Source organism: Hypanus sabinus, chromosome 29, assembly GCF_030144855.1.
Source record: "Hypanus sabinus isolate sHypSab1 chromosome 29, sHypSab1.hap1, whole genome shotgun sequence".
Lineage (NCBI taxonomy): Eukaryota > Metazoa > Chordata > Chondrichthyes > Myliobatiformes > Dasyatidae > Hypanus > Hypanus sabinus.
This window is the reverse complement of record NC_082734.1, coordinates 20700614-20722157: the sequence shown is the minus strand read 5'-3', so window position 1 is coordinate 20722157 and position 21544 is coordinate 20700614. Positions and strand designations below refer to the sequence as shown.

Below are 21544 nucleotides of genomic sequence, written 5' to 3'. Positions count from 1 at the left end.
TCGCGTCTGTCTTTGGCTCCTTTGTAAGGGAGCAAGCAGCTGAGAAGAAGAGAAAAGGAGAGAGAGAAAGAGCGCAGGAGAGAAAAGGCCTTTCAGCCCGCTCGACTCTGGTGCTGAGCTTGGTGCAGCCAGCAGCCAAGCCGAGCAAGCAGGCCAGGCATCAGAAGGGATGATGTGCAGAGCAGCTTGCTGCAGGAATGCCAAGTGGTATTCCGTCCTTCGGAAAGCTGGTGAAGCGCAGCGCCTTGGCTGCAGCACCTACCTGATGTGAGATGCAGTCGATCTTAGCGGGACGGCCTAGATATAATGCAAGTGCTGCTGTTGAGTTGGCTACAGATTGCGCGAGTGAGCGAGCTGTAGGTAGAGAGGAAGATCTAGACACAGACGCACAGAGGGTGTGGAGAGCAAGCAGCTCTCTGTCTCTCTGACTCTCACACTGTCTTCTGTCTCTCGCTCCTTCTCACTCACTCTCACACTCTGTCTTCTCTCTCCCCCTCCACGTGCACGCTTGTTTATGCTGCTGCTGCTGCTGCTGAGTTTTTCTCACTTTTCTTTTCTTTGTTAGTTTGAAATTCCCCAGGGGGGAAGTGCACCGTTCCCAGAGGCACTGCAATACCGGGTCGATGCGTGGAGTGGACGGAGCAAGCCCCTATTCCATCTCCCTGTTCCAAAAATCAATTTAATATATGGTCCCCAGATAAGGGACGTATCAGATATTAAACTGATAAGAACAGATACTACACTTGATCTTAGCCAAAAGGCCGAGAAGCGATGCCGGCGCGGCCCTTGAGTCGCCCGCATCCTGCCCGGGCTCTGGTGTTTAGATTGAAGCAGGAGGCCTGGCAGAGTGCTTGCTGCCCTGCCCCGCTGGCAGCCCTGGCCCGGGTCGTCTGGAATCGATCGTCGTGCTCGACAGCTGTCACCTCGCTGGTCGGCGGTGAGTCGGACTTGTCAGAGGCTATGTAAATCTGCCAGTGATCCACCAATGGTCGGGGAGGGAGGCTGGGCCTGTTAGGGCCGACGTCATTGGCAGAGGCTGCCGGCTGCCGGCTGAGGCTCAGCAGCTAGCTGCGCGAGCGAGGGACGATCTGTCCTCTCCGTGGCCCCAGGAGAGACGGCCGTCGTGCAGCCTACCCCGCCCGCTTTGGGACAGAGCAGGCGGGGCGGGCGGCTCTGCGCGTGCGTGCGACAGCGTGGCCGTCGGCTGGGATGGGAAGTTTCCTCACTTGCCCCGCTCTCTGTCCTCCTGGCCGTGGGAGGCTGGTCATGCTGTCCTGTCCGCAGGGGGAGTGGAAGCAGGCCGCTCGACCCTCCCTGCAAGGCCGTCCCCTCCCCGCACTCGACGGCGAGAGCGCGCCTCCTCTGGGCTATGAGCCGAGCCGTCTGCTTGCCGAGGCTGTGCTCTGCCGGGAAGCGAGAAAACGGAAGGGTGGCGGCGCCGGCCGGCGGCTCAAGACCGGCGCGACGGTGGTGGACGTGGGTGGCCAAAGTCGGCGGTCAGAAAGGCCTCCTGGCTAGCATGGGGAGAAGAGGAGGATGTCGTCTACAGGTGTGGCTGAGGGCAGACAATGGGTGTGCTCTGCAAGGCGAAGGCTAAATTGCAGCCGTTGTTGACACCTCTGTGGCTGATTTATTTGATGTGCAATTCCGATTGTCGAGTGGCTGAGAGAAGCTGTCCGAGTTGCAGACTTTGCGTCTGCACAGGTTATCATGGGGAAGTTTCTCTCCCCCCCACCCACCTTCTTCTGACCAATTGAGTTTGTCCCCTTGTTGTCATTGTCATTGTCTTGACCTTGATGCATAGCAAACTGTTTAGCAGTGGCAGGCAGGCAGGGTCTCTCTTACATGACAGACTGACTGGTTATGCAGCCAGCGGGGTGGGTGCTTGCATGTAGAAACGGGAGGGGGAGAGTGAGGGAGGAAGGGGGCGGGCACGCGTGGCAAGAGGAAATCTGTGTAGCGGACCGACGGTGGCGCTGGTGCCCCACTGCTCTGATCGGCGGGTGCGATTTTGCCCGGCATCATCCCTCGGTCGTGGAGCGTGCGGGCGGGCGCTGTGGACTGAAAGTGGTATTGATTATCGCCTTGGTTCTGAAACAGGAAAAGTGTGAAGAGAAAGCAGGAGCCGGCCCCCAGTGCTAACGGCAGCCAGCAGCCACGCGAGGTAAATGCCGCGAGTGCGGACAGATGGGAGCGGCCGGCGGCCGTGGCCGCAGTGTGGAAGGTGGCGGCAGCTAGCCGTGACAGGACACAGGGCAGAGCTCCCTGAGTGCGTGAAGCACGGCGACGTGGACGGACGCGGCAACGGTGGAGACGGCGCCGAGCGGGTACGCCTAAGTGTGAGAGGTTTGAGTGAGTGAGTGGCCTTGGAAAATGATGAAAGTTAGAAACACAGAGTGGTGGAGCACAGTACAGGCAGGCAGGCAGGCAGGCCGTTGGGCCCACAGTGTTGCCTTCTTCCAGCCGGCTTGTCAGCCAGGGTACCATTCTTTATCTTCCTCTCTGGGGAGGGGGGAGCATTCTAAATTCCACTTTCTAAATTTCTCTCTGGGAGAAATTTATCCCTAACATTCTGCTGATTGCCCTGCTAGAGACCCCTAAGCATGGAGCAGTCGTCCATACATACATACATGTATTTCCCTGCAGACAGATGATCCCAATTCAGAGGCGAGGCGGAAATTGTAGCCTTGTAGCCTGATAATTTGCCCTTCCCCAATGAAGAAGTGTTGCTGTCTGCCCTCTGTGATTGTATCCTTTTGCATGATAATGGTTAAGGCCAGGCAGGCAGACAGGCCAGGCCCAGGGAGCGAGCGGCGGTCAGTGTCCGCCCGCCCTCCCCCAGGTGCTCTGAGCCTCTGAGAGATGTGAGAGCTTGACTGAGCCGGTCGGTCATAGACAATGCAGGATAGACAGTAGGTGCAGGAGTTGGCCATTCGGCCCTTCTAGGCAGCACCGCCACTCACTGTCATCATGGCTAAGGATAGACGATCAGTAGTACCCCGTTGCTGCCCTCTCCCCCCATATCCCTTGAGCCTCGAATGTAATGGCTGGGGGTGGGCCGGCGGGGGTATGGGGCACAAGGTAGAGAATGTCATGACAGAGCAGATAGGCAGGCAGCTAGACGAATCAGAATGGAGGTTTTGGAGCAGGGAAGAAGGAAGCAAGAGAGAGCGTGAGAAAGAAGGAAGCAAGCGAGAGAGAGAGAGAGAGAGAGAGAGAGAGAGAGAAAAAGAAATCCGGGCCAGACGGATGAGGCCAGGACAGGTAGGCAGGCAGAGTTTTTTTTTGCTGATGGTACGTATGGCTGGGTGGTGATTTTTGTCACGGCATGGCACGGCGCTGCTGAGCTGAATCTGGTGCGGAAGGCGGTGGGAGATGCGGATGGTGCGCACGGGGCAGAAGAAGGGAGCAGGAGCACCGGGCCCTGCCGTTTGTTGCGCTGGCGCCCCCACCCAGTTCTCCGTAGCCGGGCACCCATCTGTCACACCCTCCCTCCCTCGCTCGCTCGCTCGGATGGCTTGTCCCAGTCGGCCGGGTCGATTTGAATGAGCCTGTCCGTCTGGCCGGCTGCTGAAAGAAACGGTGAAATTGCAGCCGAGCGAGTGAGTGGTTATCAGTCGCCCGTCTGTCGGTCGGTGGGTCGGTCGCGTCTGTCTTTGGCTCCTTTGTAAGGGAGCAAGCAGCTGAGAAGAAGAGAAAAGGAGAGAGAGAAAGAGCGCAGGAGAGAAAAGGCCTTTCAGCCCGCTCGACTCTGGTGCTGAGCTTGGTGCAGCCAGCAGCCAAGCCGAGCAAGCAGGCCAGGCATCAGAAGGGATGATGTGCAGAGCAGCTTGCTGCAGGAATGCCAAGTGGTATTCCGTCCTTCGGAAAGCTGGTGAAGCGCAGCGCCTTGGCTGCAGCACCTACCTGATGTGAGATGCAGTCGATCTTAGCGGGACGGCCTAGATATAATGCCAGTGCTGCTGTTGAGTTGGCTACAGATTGCGCGAGTGAGCGAGCTGTAGGTAGAGAGGAAGATCTAGACACAGACACACAGAGGGTGTGGAGAGCAAGCAGCTCTCTGTCTCTCTGACTCTCACACTGCCTTCTGTCTCTCGCTCCTTCTCACTCACTCTCACACTCTGTCTTCTCTCTCCCCCTCCACGTGCACGCTTGTTTATGCTGCTGCTGCTGCTGCTGAGTTTTTGTCACTTTTCTTTTCTTTGTTAGTTTGAAATTCCCCAGGGGGGAAGTGCACCGTTCCCAGAGGCACTGCAATACCGGGTCGATGCGTGGAGTGGACGGAGCAAGCCCCTATTCCATCTCCCTGTTCCAAAAATCAATTTAATATATGGTCCCCAGATAAGGGACGTATCAGATATTAAACTGATAAGAACAGATACTACACTTGATCTTAGCCAAAAGGCCGAGAAGCGATGCCGGCGCGGCCCTTGAGTCGCCCGCATCCTGCCCGGGCTCTGGGGTTTAGATTGAAGCAGGAGGCCTGGCAGAGTGCTTGCTGCCCTGCCCCGCTGGCAGCCCTGGCCCGGGTCGTCTGGAATCGATCGTCGTGCTCGACAGCTGTCACCTCGCTGGTCGGCGGTGAGTCGGACTTGTCAGAGGCTATGTAAATCTGCCAGTGATCCACCAATGGTCGGGGAGGGAGGCTGGGCCTGTTAGGGCCGACGTCATTGGCAGAGGCTGCCGGCTGCCGGCTGAGGCTCAGCAGCTAGCTGCGCGAGCGAGGGACGATCTGTCCTCTCCGTGGCCCCAGGAGAGACGGCCGTCGTGCAGCCCACCCCGCCCGCTTTGGGACAGAGCAGGCGGGGCGGGCGGCTCTGCGCGTGCGTGCGACAGCGTGGCCGTCGGCTGGGATGGGAAGTTTCCTCACTTGCCCCGCTCTCTGTCCTCCTGGCCGTGGGAGGCTGGTCATGCTGTCCTGTCCGCAGGGGGAGTGGAAGCAGGCCGCTCGACCCTCCCTGCAAGGCCGTCCCCTCCCCGCACTCGACGGCGAGAGCGCGCCTCCTCTGGGCTATGAGCCGAGCCGTCTGCTTGCCGAGGCTGTGCTCTGCCGGGAAGCGAGAAAACGGAAGGGTGGCGGCGCCGGCCGGCGGCTCAAGACCGGCGCGACGGTGGTGGACGTGGGTGGCCAAAGTCGGCGGTCAGAAAGGCCTCCTGGCTAGCATGGGGAGAAGAGGAGGATGTCGTCTACAGGTGTGGCTGAGGGCAGACAATGGGTGTGCTCTGCAAGGCGAAGGCTAAATTGCAGCCGTTGTTGACACCTCTGTGGCTGATTTATTTGATGTGCAATTCCGATTGTCGAGTGGCTGAGAGAAGCTGTCCGAGTTGCAGACTTTGCGTCTGCACAGGTTATCATGGGGAAGTTTCTCTCCCCCCCACCCACCTTCTTCTGACCAATTGAGTTTGTCCCCTTGTTGTCATTGTCATCGTCTTGACCTTGATGCATAGCAAACTGTTTAGCAGTGGCAGGCAGGCAGGGTCTCTCTTACATGACAGACTGACTGGTTATGCAGCCAGCGGGGTGGGTGCTTGCATGTAGAAACGGGAGGGGGAGAGTGAGGGAGGAAGGGGGCGGGCACGCGTGGCAAGAGGAAATCTGTGTAGCGGACCGACGGTGGCGCTGGTGCCCCACTGCTCTGATCGGCGGGTGCGATTTTGCCCGGCATCATCCCTCGGTCGTGGAGCGTGCGGGCGGGCGCTGTGGACTGAAAGTGGTATTGATTATCGCCTTGGTTCTGAAACAGGAAAAGTGTGAAGAGAAAGCAGGAGCCGGCCCCCAGCGCTAACGGCAGCCAGCAGCCACGCGAGGTAAATGCCGCGAGTGCGGACAGATGGGAGCGGCCGGCGGCCGTGGCCGCAGTGTGGAAGGTGGCGGCAGCTAGCCGTGACAGGACACAGGGCAGAGCTCCCTGAGTGCGTGAAGCACGGCGACGTGGACGGACGCGGCAACGGTGGAGACGGCGCCGAGCGGGTACGCCTAAGTGTGAGAGGTTTGAGTGAGTGAGTGGCCTTGGAAAATGATGAAAGTTAGAAACACAGAGTGGTGGAGCACAGTACAGGCAGGCAGGCAGGCAGGCCGTTGGGCCCACAGTGTTGCCTTCTTCCAGCCGGCTTGTCAGCCAGGGTACCATTCTTTATCTTCCTCTCTGGGGAGGGGGGAGCATTCTAAATTCCACTTTCTAAATTTCTCTCTGGGAGAAATTTATCCCTAACATTCTGCTGATTGCCCTGCTAGAGACCCCTAAGCATGGAGCAGTCGTCCATACATACATACATACATGTATTTCCCTGCAGACAGATGATCCCAATTCAGAGGCGAGGCGGAAATTGTAGCCTTGTAGCCTGATAATTTGCCCTTCCCCAATGAAGAAGTGTTGCTGTCTGCCCTCTGTGATTGTATCCTTTTGCACGATAATGGTTAAGGCCAGGCAGGCAGACAGGCCAGGCCCAGGGAGCGAGCGGCGGTCAGTGTCCGCCCGCCCTCCCCCAGGTGCTCTGAGCCTCTGAGAGATGTGAGAGCTTGACTGAGCCGGTCGGTCATAGACAATGCAGGATAGACAGTAGGTGCAGGAGTTGGCCATTCGGCCCTTCTAGGCAGCACCGCCACTCACTGTCATCATGGCTAAGGATAGACGATCAGTAGTACCCCGTTGCTGCCCTCTCCCCCCATATCCCTTGAGCCTCGAATGTAATGGCTGGGGGTGGGCCGGCGGGGGTATGGGGCACAAGGTAGAGAATGTCATGACAGAGCAGATAGGCAGGCAGCTAGACGAATCAGAATGGAGGTTTTGGAGCAGGGAAGAAGGAAGCAAGAGAGAGCGAGAGAAAGAAGGAAGCAAGCGAGAGAGAGAGAGAGAGAGAGAGAGAGAGCGAGAGAGAAAAAGAAATCCGGGCCAGACGGATGAGGCCAGGACAGGTAGGCAGGCAGAGTTTTTTTTTGCTGATGGTACGTATGGCTGGGTGGTGATTTTTGTCACGGCATGGCACGGCGCTGCTGAGCTGAATCTGGTGCGGAAGGCGGTGGGAGATGCGGATGGTGCGCACGGGGCAGAAGAAGGGAGCAGGAGCACCGGGCCCTGCCGTTTGTTGCGCTGGCGCCCCCACCCAGTTCTCCGCAGCCGGGCACCCATCTGTCACACCCTCCCTCCCTCGCTCGCTCGCTCGGATGGTTTGTCCCAGTCGGCCGGGTCGATTTGAATGAGCCTGTCCGTCTGGCCGGCTGCTGAAAGAAACGGTGAAATTGCAGCCGAGCGAGTGAGTGGATATGAGTCGCCCGTCTGTCGGTCGGTGGGTCGGTCGCGTCTGTCTTTGGCTCCTTTGTAAGGGAGCAGCTGAGAAGAAGAGAAAAGGAGAGAGAGAAAGAGCGCAGGAGAGAAAAGGCCTTTCAGCCCGCTCGACTCTGGTGCTGAGCTCGGTGCAGCCAGCAGCCAAGCCGAGCAAGCAGGCCAGGCATCAGAAGGGATGATGTGCAGAGCAGCTTGCTGCAGGAATGCCAAGTGGTACTCCGTCCTTCAGAAAGCTGGTGAAGCGCAGCGCCTTGGCTGCAGCACCTACCTGATGGGAGATGCAGTCGATCTTAGCGGGACGGCCTAGATATAATGCCAGTGCTGCTGTTGAGTTGGCTACAGATTGCGCGAGTGAGCGAGCTGTAGGTAGAGAGGAAGATCTAGACACAGACACACAGAGGGTGTGGAGAGCAAGCAGCTCTCTGTCTCTCTGACTCTCACACTGCCTTCTGTCTCTCGCTCCTTCTCACTCACTCTCACACTCTGTCTTCTCTCTCCTCCTCCACGTGCACGCTTGTTTATGCTGCTGCTGCTGAGTTTTTCTCACTTTTCTTTGTTAGTTTGAAATTCCCCAGGGGGGAAGTGCACCGTTCCCAGAGGCACTGCAATACCGGGTCGATGCGTGGAGTGGACGGAGCAAGCCCCTATTCCATCTCCCTGTTCCAAAAATCAATTTAATATATGGTCCCCAGATAAGGGACGTATCAGATATTAAACTGATAAGAACAGATACTACACTTGATCTTAGCCAAAAGGCCGAGAAGCGATGCCGGCGCGGCCCTTGAGTCACCCGCATCCTGCCCGGGCACTGGTGTTTAGATTGAAGCAGGAGGCCTGGCAGAGTGCTTGCTGCCCTGCCCCGCTGGCAGCCCTGGCCCGGGTCATCTGGAATCGATCGTCGTGCTCGACAGCTGTCACCTCGCTGGTCGGCGGTGAGTCGGACTTGTCAGAGGCTATGTAAATCTGCCAGTGATCCACCAATGGTCGGGGAGGGAGGCTGGGCCTGTTAGGGCCGACGTCATTGGCAGAGGCTGCCGGCTGCCGGCTGAGGCTCAGCAGCTAGCTGCGCGAGCGAGGGACGATCTGTCCTCTCCGTGGCCCCAGGAGAGACGGCCGTCGTGCAGCCCACCCCGCCCGCTTTGGGACAGAGCAGGCGGGGCGGGCGGCTCTGCTCGTGCGTGCGACAGCGTGGCCGTCGGCTGGGATGGGAAGTTTCCTCACTTGCCCCGCTCTCTGTCCTCCTGGCCGTGGGAGGCTGGTCATGCTGTTCTGTCCGCAGGGGGAGTGGAAGCAGGCCGCTCGACCCTCCCTGCAAGGCCGTCCCCTCCCCGCACTCGACGGCGAGAGCGCGCCTCCTCTGGGCTATGAGCCAAGCCGTCTGCTTGCCGAGGCTGTGCTCTGCCGGGAAGCGAGAAAACGGAAGGGTGGCGGCGCCGGCCGGCGGCTCAAGACCGGCGCGACGGTGGTGGACGTGGGTGGCCAAAGTCGGCGGTCAGAAAGGCCTCCTGGCTAGCATGGGGAGAAGAGGAGGATGTCGTCTACAGGTGTGGCTGAGGGCAGACAATGGGTGTCCTCTGCAAGGCGAAGGCTAAATTGCAGTCGTTGTTGGCACCTCTGTGGCTGATTTATTTGATGTGCAATTCCGATTGTCGAGTGGCTGAGAGAAGCTGTCCGAGTTGCGGACTTTGCGTCTGCACAGGTTATCATGGGGAAGTTTCTCTCCCCCCACCCACCTTCTTCTGACCAATTGAGTTTGTCCCCTTGTTGTCATTGTCATCGTCTTGACCTTGATGCATAGCAAACTGTTTAGCAGTGGCAGGCAGGCAGGGTCTCTCTTACATGACAGACTGACTGGTTATGCAGCCAGCGGGGTGGGTGCTTGCATGTAGAAACGGGAGGGAGAGAGTGAGGGAGGAAGGGGGCGGGCACACGAGGCAAGAGGAAATCTGTGTAGCGGACCGACGGTGGCGCTGGTGCCCCACTGCTCTGATCGGCGGGTGCGATTTTGCCCGGCATCATCCCTCGGTCGTGGAGCGTGCGGGCGGGCGCTGTGGAATGAAAGTAGTATTGATTATCGCCTTGGTTGTGAAACAGGAAATATGTGAAGAGAAAGCAGGAGCCGGCCCCCAGCGCTAACGGCAGCCAGCAGCCACGCGAGGTAAATGCCGCGAGTGCGGACAGATGGGAGCGGCCGGCGGCCGTGGCCGCAGTGCGGAAGGTGGCGGCAGCTAGCCGTGACAGGACACAGGACAGAGCTCCCTGCGTGCGTGAAGCACGGCGACGTGGACGGACGCGGCAACGGTGGAGACGGCGCCGAGCGGGTACGCCTAAGTGTGAGAGGTTTGAGTGAGTGAGTGGCCTTGGAAAATGATGAAAGTTAGAAACACAGAGTGGTAGAGCACAGTACAGGCAGGCAGGCAGGCAGGCCGTTGGGCCCACAGTGTTGCCTTCTTCCAGCCGGCTTGTCAGCCAGGGTACCATTCTTTATCTTCCTCTCTGGGGAGGGGGGAGCATTCTAAATTCCACTTTCTAAATTTCTCTCTGGGAGAAATTTATCCCTAACATTCTGCTGATTGCCCTGCTAGAGACCCCTAAGCATGGAGCAGTCGTCCATACATACATACATATATTTTCCTGCAGACAGATGATCCCAATTCAGAGGCGAGGCGGAAATTGTAGCCTTGTAGCCTGATAATTTGCCCTTCCCCAATGAAGAAGTGTTGCTGTCTGCCCTCTGTGATTGTATCCTTTTGCACGATAATGGTTAAGGCCAGGCAGGCAGACAGGCCAGGCCCAGGGAGCGAGCGGCGGTCAGTGTCCGCCCGCCCTCCCCCAGGTGCTCTGAGCCTCTGAGAGATGTGAGAGCTTGACTGAGCCGGTCGGTCATAGACAATGCAGGATAGACAGTAGGTGCAGGAGTTGGCCATTCGGCCCTTCTAGGCAGCACCGCCACTCACTGTCATCATGGCTAAGGATAGACGATCAGTAGTACCCCGTTGCTGCCCTCTCCTCCCATATCCCTTGAGCCTCGAATGTAATGGCTGGGGGTGGGCCGGCGGGGGTATGGGGCACAAGGTAGAGAATGTCATGACAGAGCAGATAGGCAGGCAGCTAGACGAATCAGAATGGAGGTTTTGGAGCAGGGAAGAAGGAAGCAAGAGAGAGCGAGAGAAAGAAGGAAGCAAGCGAGAGAGAGAGAGAGAGAGAGAGAGAGAGAGAGAGAGAGAGAGAGAGAGAGAGAGAGAGAGAGAGAGAAAAAGAAATCCGGGCCAGACGGATGAGGCCAGGACAGGTAGGCAGGCAGAGTTTTTTTTTGCTGATGGTACGTATGGCTGGGTGGTGATTTTTGTCACGGCATGGCACGGCGCTGCTGAGCTGAATCTGGTGCGGAAGGCGGTGGGAGATGCGGATGGTGCGCACGGGGCAGAAGAAGGGAGCAGGAGCACCGGGCCCTGCTGTTTGTTGCGCTGGCGCCCCCACCCAGTTCTCCGCAGCCGGGCACCCATCTGTCACACCCTCCCTCCCTCGCTCGCTCGCTCGGATGGCTTGTCCCAGTCGGCCGGGTCGATTTGAATGAGCCTGTCCGTCTGGCCGGCTGCTGAAAGAAACGGTGAAATTGCAGCCGAGCGAGTGAGTGGATATCAGTCGCCCGTCTGTCGGTCGGTGGGTCGGTCGCGTCTGTCTTTGGCTCCTTTGTAAGGGAGCAGCTGAGAAGAAGAGAATAGGAGAGAGAGAAAGAGCGCAGGAGAGAAAAGGCCTTTCAGCCCGCTCGACTCTGGTGCTGAGCTTGGTGCAGCCAGCAGCCAAGCCGAGCAAGCAGGCCAGGCATCAGAACGGATGATGTGCAGAGCCGCTTGCTGCAGGAATGCCAAGTGGTATTCCGTCCTTCGGAAAGCTGGTGAAGCGCAGCGCCTTGGCTGCAGCACCTACCTGAGGTGCTGACAGCTGGGATGTGAGATGCACTCGATCTTAGCAGGACGGCCTAGATATAATGCCAGTGCTGCTGTTGAGTTGGCTACAGATTGCGCGAGTGAGCGAGCTGTAGGTAGAGAGGAAGAGACACAGACACACAGAGGGTGTGGAGAGGAAGCAGCTCTCTTGTCTCTCTCACTCTCACACTCTGTCTTCTCTCTCCCCCTCCACGTGCAGGCTTGTTTATGCTGCTGCTGCTGCTGCTGAGTTTTTGTCACTTTTCTTTTCTTTGTTAGTTTGAAATTCCCCAGGGGGGAAGTGCACCGTTCGCAGAGGCACTGCAATACCGGGTCGATGCGTGGAGTGGACGGAGCAAGCCCCTATTTCATCTCCCTGTTCCAAAAATCAATTTAATATATGGTCCCCAGATAAGGGACGTATCAGATATTAAACTGAGAAGAACAGATACTACACTTGATCTTAGCCAAAAGGCCGAGAAGCAAAGCCGGCGCGGCCCTTAAGTCGCCCGCATCCTGCCCGGCCTCTGGTGTTTAGATTGAAGCAGGAGGCCTGGTAGTGTGCTTGCTGCCCTGCCCCGCTGGCAGCCCTGGCCCAGGTCGTCTGGAATCGATCGTCGTGCTTGACAGCTGTCGCCTCGCTGGTCGGCGGTGAGTCGGAGTTGTCAGAGGCTATGTAAATCTGCCAGTGATTCACCAATGGTCAGGGAGGGACGGTGCTCGACCATTCAGCGTATGTGGCCATCAGCAGTTTAATTATCTGCATCCAGCTCTGCTGTTTTAGACACTGTTGTCTCTGCCGTGTGGCTGTGGATCGCCGGGTGCCAACTGGTTTCATTTCCCACCTGCCTACTCATGCCGTTTCCCTTTCCTCATCTCTTTGGGCACCTACCTCTCTCTCTTTCTGCATCTGTCTCTCTCTAGCTAACTCTCTTCTCGTCCTGATGAAGTATCAGAGCATTAAGTGGACTATTTTCTTTGCATACATGCGGCTTGACCCACAGAGTTCCTGTCTGTATGCTGTATGTTCCCCCAGATTTCCTGAAATGGTTGTCCCTGTTGTGTGTATGTAATGTGTTACTGATTCAGCATTATTGGTGGAGGTTTGATAGGGTTCAAACTGGACTTCAGGTTACGATACGATTCATTGCAGTGAGAGACAATTTACTCGCTTTTGTGTGCCGCTGACACCTGTTGGTGGAAAGTGGAACTTAACGTTGCCTTCGTCTGTGAGTGGGTGGAGACATCTGTTGGTGGAAACTGGAACCGCAGGTCATTCTTAATTGTGTTCAGAGATACATCGTTCCTGAGAAAGTTGAAAAACAGCTCGCTCGCTGTTGCTTGTCTTTCCCAAGACATCTCTTCTGTCATTTACAGCTGTGTGACCGTCAGATATCGGAAAATGGGTAACAATCTATGCATTTGTTCCTTATACCAAAGGATTGATAGTATTTATACAGAAACAATGGGGAAGAGACTGTTGCTCATCCGTCCCGTTCTTGTTTTTATGTATCAGGGTCTCCTGCCTGGTGAATGAAAGTCAAAGAGGATACCGGATGGATGAGTGGGACCCTTCATATACAGCTCTCCTGATAAATGTCCCCAATGCTTGGTTGGGAGACCCTTTTGGTCATTTCACCTAGTTGCACAATCGGTCGATGTATGGGCTTCCCGTCCAATGCTGAACTACTCCTATATCAGGTGGAGAAGCAACCTGTCAGGGTGCTCTTGTAAAATGCAGTTTAGATAGGGGCGGGGTGACCCTTGCTTTCCTCAGTCTCCTTAGGAAGTGGAGGTGCTGCTGTGCTGCCTTGTTCAGGGAGGTGATATTAAGGGATCAGCTGAGGTCGTCCATGATGTGAACTCCAATGAAATTGGAGCACTTCACTCTCTCTACAGAGGAGCCATGTATTCGCAGAGGGGGATGGCTCCTGAAGTCCACAATGATTTCCTTTGTCTTCTCCATGTTCAGCCTTAGGTTGTTATTCTCAAACCAGTCCATCAGCCACTCCACCTCCCCTCCATATTCCGTCTCATCTTCATTCTTGATAATGTGCTTTGATCTGAGCTGAATCCTGTGGGCAGAGCACACAGCCCTGGGGAGAGCCAGTGCTCATGCGATGACAGATGTTGCTGTCCACACAGCCTGACTGTGGCCTTTCTGTAAAGAAGTTCAGCATCCAGTTGCAGAGGGAGGTGAGGACAGTTTCCCCACCAGTTTCTGGGTGTGATGGTGCTCAACATTGAACTATAAACAGCAGTTGGGCATATGAGACCCCATTTTCCAGCTGGGATAGGCAGAGTGCAATGTTGGGGCTATTGCTTCGTCAGTAGATCGATTTGTCGGATCAGCAAACTGGAAAGGGTCTAACGGAACAGGAATAAAGGCTCCATGACCAGCTGCTTGCTCAAAGCATTTCATAATGGCTGATGTTAAGGCAGGTTACTGTCACCTTCTTTGGCACTGGGATGATGATGATTGATTGCTGCCTTGAAAACTGAGAAGATTTGAGCCAAGTGTCCCTCCCTGGAAGAAGGATCATTAGCTGGGCTAAGTTGGAGAGAATGATGGAGCTCAGAGGCAGGAAGATTGATTCAATGTCTCAAATCCCTGCCCATCCCTGCTAACTTCACACAGGAGCCTGGTGTCCCTGCACTATCAGAATTATGAATCCTCCCCACCGGGGGACCCGAGACCTTAGTTATGTAACCATCACTTCGTGGTTGGGGACCGTGCAAAAAGTTAATACTCTGTTGGACACAGACTTGAAATGTAAGTGGACACCGATTAGTATCACTTGCAAATAGGGGGGTTGAAGAGGGAAGGTAGGAGAAGCACGGACAACAATGGCCTGAATGGTTCCTGGGTACCAACTACCGATGGAAGCCAGAGTACTGATAGCTCCATTATCTGAGCATTTCATTGGAATGGATGTACTGTGGGGACAGACAGTGTAGACCAGTTTGGGAAAGTTCACAATTGGCATTTTAAAAGCAAGTGTTTTCATGCAATTAATGAAGTGGGAGTCTCTTACAACACGGCAACCTCGTGCCATGGTTTGTCTCAAGCAGTACTGAATATCAGGAGGACATCCGGAGGTCTCAGATACCATCACACAGTTGTTAAAAGACGATGTGATCAGGCCAGCAACCTCGGAGTATACCAGTTCTGTTGGCCAGTCACAAAGTCGGACAGCAGCTGGAGGATGGCCGTTGCTTTATCGCCAGTTCGGTAAACACACGTCTCCATTGCCTGCTGCTGTCCTGCCCGTCCGCACATGTCTGAAAGCTGACGGCCGGCTCGGCTACTGTCGCTGGAAAGCCAGTGCCCAGGGGTGGAGAGTTGCTGCTGAATCCAGTCACAGGAAGTTTTGCAGCCACGGGGAGAGGGCATTTCCAGCCAGGGTACTGAACTGGTAGTCACCTCATGGCATAAAACAGATCAGCTGCTCATATACACAGTCTCCTGGGCAGAGCAGAGGCAATTGAGATGTCTGTGTGGTTGACAGAGTGGAAGCAGAGAACTGGCAGATAGGAGGAAAGCCCTTGTGGGGGGTCAGCCGCTTGGGGAACAAGATCTGGGAAGAAGCCCAATCAAAGGAGATTACTGTTTCTTGCAGGCGCCCAGCATGAAGACCCACCCTCTGTCAACCACCTTTAATAGTAAAGTGGAGCAGTTAGCAGGAGTAAACTTAGAATAATGTCCCAGAATACTGTGAGATGGGGCAAAGGGCACATAAAACGCTAGACATCTGCAGAAGGGCATGCATGATACAGTCGAGGGAGCTAAGTGACGAGGTATGACGGGGATCCGTGCTGGGTCCATTGATATTTGTCATCTATATGAGTGATCTGGGGGATAACGTGGATAACTGTATGGGGATATAGTGGACAGCAAGGAAGACTATCATGGCTCGCAGTGGCATGATGCACTTCGGTAGGACCCGTCTGGGTAGGTCATACGCAGTGAACTGTAGGACTTATATAGGTCCACAATTCATTGAAAGTGGCATCACTGGTTGATAGGGTTGTAAAGAAAGCTTTTGGCTCTTTGGCCTTCATAAATTCAAAGTATCAAGTACAGGATATGGGAGATGATGTTGAATTTGTATAAGACATTGGTGAGACCTAATTAGGAGAGTTGTGTGCAGTTTCAATTGGCTACCTACAGGAAAGATGTAAATAAGGTTGAAAGAGTGCACCAGGTCTGAGTCTTAAGGAAAGATTGAATAAATTAGGACTATATTCCTTGGAGTTTAGAAGATTGAGGGGAGATTTGATAGGGATACACATTATGAAGGGTATAGATAGCGTAAGTGCAAGCCAACGGGCTTTTCCACTGAGGCTGGGTGGGACTGCAACTAGAGGTCATGGGTTAAGGGTGAAAGGTGAGATGTTTAAGGGGTACATGAGGGGAAACTTCTTCAGTTAGAGGGTGGTGAGAGTATGGAACAAGCTGGCAGCACAAGTGCATGTGAGCTTGATTTCAATGCTTAAGAGAAGCTTGGATAGGTACATGGGTGGTAGAGGTATGGAGGGCTATGGTCCGGGTGCAGGTTGATGGGAGCAGGCAGTTTAAATGATAGACTGAAGGGCTTGTTCCTTTGCTGTACTCTTCATATGCCAGGTGTGGCAGATTGATTACATTGGACTCCTGCCAGAGTAGCAATGATTTAAATACTTGTGGACAACTATTCAGGTCTTTTAACGGCAATTCCTAAGGCTTTCATTGGTTGTATCATGTACCCTATTCCCCCCCAAACATCAGGACTTATCGAAAGGATGAATGGACTTTTAAAACAACAGATTGATTTATGGACACCAAGCCACACCTTGACTATACTATCCCAAGCTTTGTACAACCTTAACAACAGACCTTTATTCCAAGGATCACTGAAGACCAGGTTGATCAGGTGTACCGCAGGATTCGAGGAGGAAACACACTGAAGAGAAAGCTCCCATGTCAGGAGGGAACATTCCAAATTCTCCAGGGGGAGATTGTAGCACACGAAGACGGTGACACTTCACTGGGTTTCAGTACAGAGGAAAGATAATCTGGTCTGTTTAAACAGGGAGAAATTAACTAAATGAGAATCATTTACATCTTTGTAAAGCTGATTCTAATAACAGACTTCATCTCTCTCAGGTGAGAATAGCCATCCTGGAATTAATCTTGTCAAAGGCATGGACCTTCCCGAGTAAAGGTCACCGTCTGGTCGTGCAGTGAAAAAACATACAAAGACCTGCTCTGCAAGTAGAAGCAGTGACACATTGAAATGTATTAGTGATTAATTGTCAAACACGAGGAAATCTGCTGATGCTGGAAATTCAAGCAACACACACAAAATGCTGGTGGAACGCAGCAGGTCTGGCAGCATCTATAGGGAGAAGTGCTGCCAGGATGAAGGGTTTGTGATCGGTTTGCATTATTCCAAATAAAGTCTGGGACTGGGGAATAAAGAGTGGATATTAGTTGAGCTTATTGCTGATACAGAATTCATATTATAATCCCAGTGCTTAAATAGTTAAAATAGTTCTCGAAAACTTCTATTTACTGTAATTTTTGTATAAAGTACCAACCAATGAGGAATCAGTGGGTGGGGTGTAAGGAAAGAGTTAAATGCGATTCCTCCTTGGTATGTGCAAAAATAAAATGGAAGTCTGTGAAAACAAGATGGTGTTTGCTTGGAGTGGGATTGTTCTGAGAAAGCACAAGAGTTCACAGGAATGTCTTGAGAAAGTTCCGGAGTGCAAGTCTGAAGCCAAACAGTGGATAATGGTGAAAAACATGTTTGCCTGGGGAAGGTGAGATTATTGTGCAGGTGCAGGTACCAAATGCATGGGAAAGTATTAGTGTGAGGTGTTACCATGGGGAAGTACGAGTGTTAAGAGGTTTTGAAGGGTATAAAAAGGGGTAATCCCTTTGTGCAGGAGGGAGAAAAGGGGAGAATGGAGGGGGGGGGAGAGAGAGAGGAGAAAAATCCTCTCAGGATTCTCACCAAACAGTAGCGTGGATATTGGGTACAAGTTGATTAGGGAGTTAACATTGGCATGTGCTAAAGGTAATGCAGTCGTTATGGGAGATTTCAACATGCAGGTGGACTGGGAGAATCAGGTAGGTGCTGGACCCCAGGATAGGGAGTTTGTGGAGTGTCTAAGGGATGTATTTTTGGAACAGCTTGTGCTTGAGCCAACCAGGAACGAGGCTATTTTGGACTTGGTGATGTGTAATGAACAGGAATTGATAAGTGATCTTGAAGTAAAGGAGCCATTAGGAAGTAGTGATCATAACATGATAAGTTTTTATCTACAATTTGAGAGGGATAAGGGCAGATCAGAGGTGTCAGTGTTGCAATTAAATAAAGGAGACTACGGAGTCATGAGGGAAGAGCTGGCCAAAGTTAAATGGGCGGATGCCCTGGCAGGAAAGACAGTGGATCAGCAGTGGCAGATATTCTTGGGCATAATACAAAAGATGCAAATGCAGTTCATTCCAATGAGAAGGAAGGATTCAAAGAGGGGGAAGGGGCCACAGTGGTTGACAAAGGAAGTCAGAGATTGTATAGCATTAAAGAAAAAGAAGTATGACAGGGCTAAGATGAGTGGGAATACAGATGATTGGGAAAGTTTGGAACAGCAGATCTTAACTAAAAAAGCAATACGGAGAGAAAAAATCAGGTATGAGCTCAGTCTAGCCAGGAATATAAAAGGGGATAGCAAAAGCTTTTTTAGCTATGTGAAGAGAAAGAAGATAGTTAAGAACAATGTTGGCCCCTTGAAGAATGAATTGGGAGAAATTGTTATGGGAAACAGGGAAATGGCAACAGAATTTAATGCGTACTTTAGATCTGTCTTCACCAGGGAGGACACAAGCAATCTCCCAGATGTATGGATGGGCCAGGGTCATAAGATATCAGAGGAATTGAGACAGATTGACATTAGGAAAGAAACTGTGATGAGTAGACTGGTAGGACTGAAGGCTAATAAATCCCCGGGTCCAGATGGTCTGCATCCGAGGGTTCTAAAAGAGGTGGCTCAGGAAATTGCGGATGCATTGGTAATCATTTTCCAATGTTCCTTAGATTCAAGATCAGTTCCTGAAGATTGGAGAGTGGCTAATGTTGTCCCACTTTTCAAGAAGGGAGGGAAGGAGAAAACGGAGAACTATCGCCCTGTTAGCCTAACGTCAGTCGTGGGGAAGATGCTTGAGTCCATTATTAAGGACGAAATAGTGGCACATCTAGATGGCAGAAATAGGATTAGGCCGAGCCAGCATGGATTTACCAAGGGCAAATCATGTTTGACTAATCTGTTGGAGTTTTTTGAGGGTGTAACAAGGATGTTAGACGAGGGTAAGCCAGTAGATGTTGTGTACCTAGATTTTCAGAAGGCATTCGATAAGGTGCCACATAGGAGATTGGTGAGTAAAATCAGAGCTCATGGCATTGGGGGCAGGGTTTCAACATGGATAGAAAACTGGTTGGCAGATAGAAAGCAAAGGGTAGCAGTGAATGGGTGTTTCTCAGACTGGCTGGAGGTGACTAGTGGGGTACCACAGGGCTCTGTATTGGGACCACAGCTCTTTACGATTTATGTCAATGATTTAGATGAGGGCATTGAAAACTATATCAGCAAGTTTGCTGACGATACTAAACTGGGTGGCAGTGTGACATGTGAAGAGGACGTTAGGAGAATACAGGGAGACTTGGATAGGCTGAGTGAGCGGGCAGATACTTGGCAGATGTCATTCAATGTGAATAAATGTGAAGTTATCCACTTTGGAAGCAGGAACAAGAGGGCAGAGTATTGTCTGAACGGTGTCGAGTTAGGTAAGGGAGAAATGCAAAGAGACCTAGGAGTCCTAGTTCACCAGTCAATGAAGGTGAATGAGCAAGTGCAACAGGCAGTGAAGAGGGCAAATGGAATGTTGGCCTTTGTTACAAGGGGTATTGAATACAAGAGCAAGGATGTTCTTTTGCATTTGTACAGGGCCCTGGTGAGACCACACCTGGAATATTGTGTACAGTTTTGGTCTCCAGGTTTAAGGAAGGACATTCTGGCAATTGAGGAAGTGCAGCGTAGATTCACTAGGTTGATTCCTGGGATGGCAGGGCTGTCTTACGCAGAGAGATTGGAGAGATTGGGCTTGTACACGCTGGAATTGAGGAGATTGAGAGGGGATCTGATTGAAAAGTTTAAGATAATTAAAGGATTTGATAGGATTGAGGCAGGAAATATGTTCCAGATGTTGGGAGAGTCCAGTACCAGAGGGCATGGATTGAGAATAAGAGGTCAGTTATTTAAAACAGAGTTGAGGAAGAGCTTCTTCTCCCAGAGAGTTGTGGAGGTGTGGAATGCACTGCCTCGGAAGACGGTGGAGGCCAATTCTCTGGATGCTTTCAAGAAGGAGCTGGATAGATATCTGATGGATAAGGGAATCAAGGGATATGGGGACAAGGCAGGGACTGGGTATTGATAGTGAATGATCAGCCATGATCTCAGAATGGCAGTGCAGACTCGAGGGGCCGAATGGTCTACTTCTGCACCTATTGTCTATTGACTGAGTTGAAGGTATGTACAAGTACTTTGGGAGGGTGAGAGTTCATTGAGGGAAAAATGTCTGAAAGTTTGTTGGCATTCTGCATGCAGATCAGATGATATATTACTTTGTTTTCTCTCCTGCTACTTTGTTAAGCATGTTTTCCTTTCTGTAATAAAGTGATTTCTTGTGGTATTATATGTACAGCATTTCCTTTATTTGTTGCAATTATGGGTGCGAATGCCTATTGCTGAATCAGGAAAGACCATAGAATGAATTTTGAAATAATTTTTTTCCAGATTTCTGCAGCCTCCTGAGGAAGTCAAGGCGGTGCTGAGTTTTCTTTGCTGCAGCGTCTACGTGGTTGACCAGGACAGGCTTTCGATGATGCTCACTCATAGAAACATGGAACTCTCAGAATCATGATGAAGAACACCACTGATGTCTTGGAGACAATGACCAACTCTTTTGTTTTGCTGATATTGATTGTTGTCCTCCACCATGTCACTAAGCTCAAAATGTCCATCCTGTACTCTTATTGATGTTTGAGATGCAGGTCACTATGGTGATAACATCTACAAGCTTGAACCTGCCCATCCAGGGAATGCTGAAGGCCGAACCTTGTGGAGCACCAGTGTTTATAATAATGGTGGTGACATTAGACAACGGGAAGCTGAAGAGTTGGGACCAACCACTGTGATGTTGGAGGAGCTGACTGGCTTTGGTTCAAATAAAACTATCGGAAGTGACAGCTTACCAGTTGGGTTGTATTCAGCTCCGTGGGACTGGATGAGCTCAGACCTACTGAAAGTGTACAATGCTATGCTTCTAGCCAGCAACATCTCATACTCCATAAGGAGGGGCATCATTGTCCTCATCTATAAGCAGAAGCAAGAAAGGGAGGGTCAGGTCTGGTCTAGGACATGGGACAGGTGATCCACCCAGATCAAACCTGTGCTGTTGTTCAGGTTGGATGAGACTTGGGATAGTAGTCAGCCATTCCTGTAAGGTGTGGGTTGGTATCAATAAACAAATTTGTTGTTTCTAATGTCCGTCTATTTATCCTCTTGATGGCCCTGATGTTTGGGGTTAATAATGTATCTGATCTATCCAACAAATACCTTTATTGGCAGCCCACTCTTTCACAGATTGTCCTGAGAAGTGACAGCCACTTTTTCCTAGGGTCCCCTTATGAGTTAATTATCTTCTGCAATCCCTTCAGTGTATGATCTTGGTCTGGCTTTGTACATGGAAATATTAAAATACCTAACTAGGTGTCAACCAAAGTAATTAAGGATTTAAACTGTTGCGACTGTGGCAAGGTCCGACATAATCAATCTGCCATACCTGGGCTGGAACAATCCCCCCTTTTAATGTGGGCAGCCCACTTTTCAGGGAGACCTGCTGACAAATATCGTACACAGTAACAACTTCCTTAGTCATGTCTACTGGTAGGCATACAGCCCACTCGATTGTACCATGTGCGCCCAGGTGGCCAGCCAAATTATGAGCCCATTGCCCCATCACCCGGGATTCAGGGCTGTTTGGTCTGCCATATCCAGACAGACTGGTTCACTTTATTATGAAAGGTGGTGGATGGAGAGGAGTCTTTATGGTAGGAATCTGCATGAAAACCAGCAATCTTCATCTCCCAAATCTATTCCCAGAGTGCCCAGTCCTGCAGGGGGGGCTTTTCTTCTATCTGCCAATTCCTCTTTGCTGCCTATGCTGCCAGCTATACATACAGCCATCTGATTTGCCTGCATATGCAGAGCTGATATGCCCCATGC

The 21544-nt window shown here is 52.4% G+C and overlaps 1 long non-coding RNA gene and 4 other non-coding genes across 5 annotated transcripts; 1 reads left to right on the top strand and 4 right to left on the bottom strand.

Annotated features, from left to right (window-relative positions):
* Positions 1–582: 582 nt before the first annotated feature.
* Positions 583–773, bottom strand: LOC132383274 (U2 spliceosomal RNA). The gene has a single exon (XR_009508591.1). It is a non-coding gene; the product is annotated as a U2 spliceosomal RNA (small nuclear RNA).
* Positions 774–4226: 3453 nt separating this feature from the next.
* On the bottom strand, positions 4227–4417 carry LOC132383273 (U2 spliceosomal RNA). Its single transcript, XR_009508590.1, has one exon. It is a non-coding gene; the product is annotated as a U2 spliceosomal RNA (small nuclear RNA).
* Positions 4418–7863: 3446 nt separating this feature from the next.
* On the bottom strand, positions 7864–8054 carry LOC132383272 (U2 spliceosomal RNA). Its single transcript, XR_009508589.1, has one exon. It is a non-coding gene; the product is annotated as a U2 spliceosomal RNA (small nuclear RNA).
* Positions 8055–11511: 3457 nt separating this feature from the next.
* Positions 11512–11702, bottom strand: LOC132383296 (U2 spliceosomal RNA). Its single transcript, XR_009508613.1, has one exon. It is a non-coding gene; the product is annotated as a U2 spliceosomal RNA (small nuclear RNA).
* A 1536-nt stretch (positions 11703–13238) lies between these two features.
* Positions 13239–20715, top strand: LOC132382771 (uncharacterized). The gene is made up of 3 exons (XR_009508457.1): positions 13239–16273; positions 16362–16623; positions 20054–20715. It is a non-coding gene; the product is annotated as an uncharacterized LOC132382771 (long non-coding RNA).
* Positions 20716–21544: the final 829 nt, after the last annotated feature.